The sequence below is a fragment of the Onthophagus taurus genome, chromosome 2, assembly GCF_036711975.1.
Source record: "Onthophagus taurus isolate NC chromosome 2, IU_Otau_3.0, whole genome shotgun sequence".
Classification (NCBI taxonomy): domain Eukaryota; kingdom Metazoa; phylum Arthropoda; class Insecta; order Coleoptera; family Scarabaeidae; genus Onthophagus; species Onthophagus taurus.
The window spans coordinates 9,964,521-9,970,710 of NC_091967.1; the positions used below are offsets into that span (position 1 = coordinate 9,964,521).

The window sequence follows — 6,190 nt, forward strand, 5'->3', positions numbered from 1 at the left end:
TTGTTGGTTTACTGGTGAGGCTAGCAAACTATCAGTGGTAAAACCTAAACTGCGCTTAGAACTAGTAACATTGATTTGGAAAATAGAACTGACCATGAAAACTTTATTACAACGCTAAAGACCAAAACGAGAGCTACGTCGGGAGTCAAACTATCAAATAATAAGAACTAGCTTTTAACAAGAATTACAGAACAATCACGACATTACCTCAAAGTAGCATGCAATTATTTGTCACAGACAAGGATTGAAAGATGTTGGGGTGTAAACAACAAAGATGTTTTTTTGTCAGAAATATCATAATGGTAAATATGTAATTTATCCAAACTAATTTAAAAAACTCGAGATGTCATGAATACTGTGTACTTAATATTAGTTGTTGACACCAGTATTTAATGGTTGATTCCAATATGCAGTAGATAATTCCACTATTATACTCCTAATAGGACGAGGGGGAATATCCATAGTAATTGGTTCGTGTATTAAGAAGTTGCAGTGAATGTCTCCAGTAACTGATTGTTGAACGCAATATCCACCGTGGTTAGATTCAGAAGAACACCAGAAAGAAGTGAAAGAGGAATAAAGAAGAAGCTGGTAAAGACACAAATAATCATAGAATTATCTTGGTGGAACAAAACTCAAACATTAAATATTAAATAAAAAGTCTGTTTTGCTCTAATTTGTCTCACAGCTCTGAGATTTATGTTAAATATCGTTTTGGGGATTTAGAATCCATGCCGGTATAAACTCATTGGAAATACAATGTACAACCTTTCTAATTTTCTTTACATTCAATAAAATTCTCTTCTATCGTTCATCCGAATTCAGAGCAACTATATAACGCCATTCATTATCCATTCAACAATAAACCGGCTTATTAGGATGAAATAAATAACTTATTTTCAGATCCACTTTCTCCCCTACAAGGTGTTCTTGAAGGTTCTGTTGCCTCCATCGTTGTATAACGTTTACTGCTGTGATATACCGAGAGATCAAAAAAGCCGGTCCGCTAAAAACTACTTTCCCAAGCGCTTGATACCAATACTTACTCTCCTCGTCACAGCCTCCTCCCATCTCTACTTGTTTTTAATTTTCAACGTTCTTATTGGTCGACGAGGTGATATCGATTTTTAGTTTCAATGGTTTCGATCAGCTGAGCTCAGAGTCGTGTTCTTAGTTTTGGCGTTTGGTGTTTTCAATATTTCATTATGAATTTATTGCGGTTTTATTTAATGTTATCTGTCTTTATTAAGACAAAAATTCGATTGTGATTTTTCTCTAAGGTAAATAATTATTTTATTTTAAATCGGTTTGGTATAAATTTTGTTGATTTATTTTTAGGTTAAATCATACCGTTCACCTTAGAAGAAGACAAGTTTCAAAGTTTCTTCTCCAATCTTATCTTCGAAATGGAGTAAAAGATCAAAATGGGATATGAAAATATTCAACAAGTCTTTGTGTAGAGGAATTTAGGGAGACATGCCTGGAAAATGTAGTGAATTACCTTATGTCATGACAAAGTGCTTTGTTACAAGAATTCATTGAATAATTACATGATGATGAATTGGAAGAAGGATTTTTTCAACATGACAATGCAACTACACGAACAAACAAGAGATTCCTTCATTAATTTTATGATGATTGAGTAATTGATAGAGGATGTTGGCCACCTCGCTCACCCGATCTAACCCCACTAGATTTCTTTTTATTCGGTCATTTCAAAAATTCTGTCTACAAAAACCGTTTACAGACCATAGAAGAATTGGAAGATGCAATGCGACACAATGTTCAACAAATAACTGCAGAGCCTGCAGAGCAACTTGTACAGGTCTTCGATAATATGAAAAGAAGAATCACTTTATGTTTAGAAAAGAATGGTCAAGATTTTGAATTCGTTTTATAATAAATAAAACTTCTAAACCTTTATTTTTATAATAAAATAAAAGATCTTTTTTTGATTTATGAAATAAATTAATTACAAAAGAATAGTTTAAAGGCTTTTCTTTTTATTAATTAATCCTTTTTAATTATTTTCATCATAATTTAAATTTACATCCACCAATCTAACTCCAGAGAGAATTTATTTCGAATTTTCTTTAACGAGAGTAACATTTTTAATTTTGTGCGTGTCAGTTTTTAAGGTTATGTTTACTAAACTAAAAGTTGCCTCCCATTTCCCCACCACTATTAAAACAAGTGGAAGGAGGGTGTGACCGCTGTGACGAGGGCAGTAAGTATTGGTATCAAGCGCTTGGGAAAGTAGTTTTTAGCGGACCGGCTTTCTTGATCGCATTGTACCGAGAGATCAAAAAAGCCGGTCCGCTAAAAACTACTTTCCCAAACGCTTGATACCAATACTTACTGTCCTCGTCACAGCCTCCTCCCATCTCTACTTGTTTTTAATTTTCATCGTTCTTATTGGTCGACGAGGTGATATCGATTTTTAGTTTCAATGGTTTCGATCAGCTGAGGTCAGAGTCGTGTTCTTGATTTTGGCGTTTGGTGTTTCAATATTTCATTATGAATTTATTGCGGTTTTATTTTATTATCTGTCTTTATTAAGACAAAAATTCGATTGTGATTTTTCTCTAAGGTAAATAATTATTTTATTTTAAATCGGTTTGGTATAAATTTCGTTGATTTATTTTTAGGTTAAATCATGCCGTTCACCTTAGAAGAAGACAAGTTTCAAAGTTTCTTCTCCAATCTTATCTTCGAAATGGAGTAAAAGATCAAAATGGGGTATGAAAATATTCAACAAGTCTGGAAAATGTAGTGAATTACCTTATGTCATGACATTGGGAGGAAAGTTGTCAAAGTGGTTTGTTACAAGAATTCATTGAATAATTACATGATGATGAATTGGAAGAAGGATTTTTTCAACATGACAATGCAACTGCACGAACAAACAAAAGATTCTTTCATGAATTTTATGATGATTGAGTAATCGGTAGAGGATGTTGGCCACCTCACTCACCCGATCTAACCCCACTAAATTTCTTTTTATTCGGTCATTTAAAAAATTCTGTCTACAAAAACCGTTTACAGACCATAGAAGAATTGGAAGATGCAATACGACACAATGTTCAACAAATAACTGCAGAGCAACTTTATGTTTAGAAAAGAAAATAACTGCAGAGAATCACTTTATGTTTAGAAAAGAATGGTCAACATTTTGAATTCGTTTTATAATAAATAAAACTTCTAAACCTTTATTTTTATAATAAAATAAAAGATCTTTTTTTGATTTATGAAATACATTAATTATAAAAGAATAGTTTAATGGGTTTTCTTTTTATTAATTAATCCTTTTTAATTATTTTCATCATAATTTAAATTTACATCCACCAATCTAACTCCAGAGAGAATTTATTTCGAATTTTGTTTAACGAGAGTAACATTTGTAATTTTGTGCGTGTGAGTTTTTAAGGTTATGTTTACTAAACTAAAAGTTTCCTCCCATTTCCCCACCACTATTAAAACAAGTGGAAGGAGGGTGTGACCGTTCTGACGAGGGCAGTAAGTATTGGCATCAAGCGCTTGGGAAAGTAGTTTTTAGCGGACCGGCTTTCTTGATCGCATTGTATATTGCCCATAAATTTCCTACACTTAAAATCCAATACGACACATTACGAATATTTTACAACAGCAGTTTATGAAAATAACTTTATAAGGAGTCAAAATCAGTATCACATGCTCATAACAGATTAAACCTCAGTTTTATCCGCAATGCAGAAACAGTATATTATTGTTATAGGCCCCCAGATGTACTATCCCTAAATGGGGATGATAGGAATTAGAAGTTAATTTGCTAAGAAAAGTATCTATTTAGTATATTTTTGAAAATATTGATTGGGAAAGATTGAAAATGTAAAAATTATCTTAATATAATTTCCATTGATTGTACATAGAATAAACAAAATGGTTTTAAATAGTGTTATAAATAATTCATTGGATTGAATCAGGAAGCGAATCGACAAAAATAAATGCTGGAACGTCAAGCACACGTTATAGACCGAGACCTTCAGAAGCCAAAAGTAGTTGGCAATGAATCCGCGATTTTCAATGTTGTTTGTACAAAAATTGTCGCTGAATATTAGCGAACCGCTACGAATTGATCATGATAGATAATATTTTTTTTATAGGAAGAGTTGAGTGAGGCCACATTCAAAACCGATTTTGTTCAATGTTATTTCTTTCGATTCCAACAGATGATGGTAAAATTCGTTTAAGTTCACGGTAACTTTTTTTTCTTGTATCGTTTTAAAATGAAGGTCGCGGTGATTTACTGAACCTAAAAAACCAGTTTCATTACTAATATATTTAAATTTGTAATGGATAGTAGTACCACCAACGACAGTTATTCCATTATAAAAACATTCATGACGTAACACAACAGAACTAATTTGTTTATTGTTGATATTTTGAAATGCGTCATTCATAATGGGGAGTGTATCAACTGTTTTGATTTGTCTATAAATATAAATGTGTGTGTATATGACAAAATGCAGTCCGGTGGCTTACGTGACAAATTGCTCTGCAGTTGCTTCAAGGTTACCCTCGTCAAATTGTAATCCACTTTTCGCGGAATGAAATATAAAACACGTGCTTTTGTTGTCGCATTTAATAATAAAATTTACTATAAATAACGTTGTTATCTTTAGGAGGCGCGTCACACAGCGGTTCCTCATTCGTGGAAAGTCCAGTTATGATACGGAACTTTAAAGAATTATTTTCACCAAATAATGTTTGTTTGAATTTTTTGAAAAGTCTTTAAAAAGTAGGTAAGTAGGTATATAAACAAAGAGAAGTTAGCACAAAAAATTAATGCTTGTGTTACATTTTTAAGAATGCTGTGAAGGAAAATCATTTGTGACCTTTGCAAAAGTTAAAATCTAAAAATAATTAAATTTATATTTATTACACCAAAATCGATTACAAACTAAAAATATAAAAAAAACCTGTTAGTCATGTTTTTCCCAACTACGTTTCATCTTTGACAGTATCTCTTGTAACGCTTTGGCAACAAGCGACCTCACTCTAAAGATGAATTTTCGGGACCTTGGTATATAAATAATTATTAGTGTATTAATAGAAATGAGTTTAATATAATCACGGTTGGAAAAATTTGTAGTCGTAATACCTGCGTAATCGTGTCTTTCTCAGTTGTGTTTTATCTTTGATAATCCCAGGAGTGTACCTCTACAATTTTGCAACACGATTTATGATGACGTGTATCCATGCTGCGATGACTCACCTAAAAAAATCGCCAGTTGTATGGATCACACAAATCCTGTTGTTAGCTATTAAAGAATTACGCCTGCAATATATAACGTAAATTTGTACGCATTTTGAACAACTGCTGCTCTATAAATAATTAAATAAACTCGCATATACATGATGAAATCTGTAGAACACCACTTATTATATACCCAGTCTCATTGTGCAGTTTCGTATAAAAGTTGTAAATCCAAATCGCAAAAAAAAAATGTTTAATCCCGGCCAAGTAAATTCTACACCAAACAAAAATGCTGGAAGATCACTTTTTACATAACTTGCACAATAACAAAAAAATACATGTACAACAATAGGTTATGTTACCAGCAGTTACAGAAGTGGTGACGATATATCTATGTCAAAAATTGTCAAATTCCAGAAGTGGATTGATTGAACTAGAAGAAATTAGAACGTAACGATCATGCAAAAAGATTAATTCCATCAATTGTATCATCCAACTGTGATACTCTACATAGTTATTATCAGAATGTCAATAATGTTATAGGAGTTTGTGCGAGGATGTAGTCACTTCTCAATTCATTGGGCTCACCTAGCTATAATGTTGTGGTTTTGTTGAAGATGTGGTTGGGTTGGGTTGGGTTCGAACATCAGATTGTTGCTGTTTTAGCCTTTATCAAAGATATTAAAGAGATGTGATTGAACGAGATGGTATTGTGAAAAAATTGTTATAAGTTGGTGTTTTAAAGATTTTCTTGGCTATTAGTAATATCTGTGTATACTACTGAATATTTTATGAAATTCGTTTTGTTAATTATCACTAACCAGAAAATTCAAACCAAGAAGAGTAGAATTTATTATCTTATATTAATTTAAGGAATTTTTATTTCCTTCCATAATAAATTTAGCCCGCTTTAAAATAAAGTTAGATTTATAATGAATTTTTTTAAATCCAAAC

General features: G+C 32.0%; 2 long non-coding RNA genes across 2 annotated transcripts; both read left to right on the top strand.

Moving 5' to 3' along the window:
- Nucleotides 1-985: 985 nt before the first annotated feature.
- Nucleotides 986-1,985, top strand: LOC139428979 (uncharacterized). The gene is made up of 2 exons (XR_011639681.1): nt 986-1,280; nt 1,339-1,985. It is a non-coding gene; the product is annotated as an uncharacterized lncRNA (long non-coding RNA).
- Nucleotides 1,986-2,297: 312 nt separating this feature from the next.
- LOC139428980 (uncharacterized) lies at nt 2,298-3,183 on the top strand. Its single transcript, XR_011639682.1, has 2 exons — nt 2,298-2,590; nt 2,649-3,183. It is a non-coding gene; the product is annotated as an uncharacterized lncRNA (long non-coding RNA).
- Nucleotides 3,184-6,190: the final 3,007 nt, after the last annotated feature.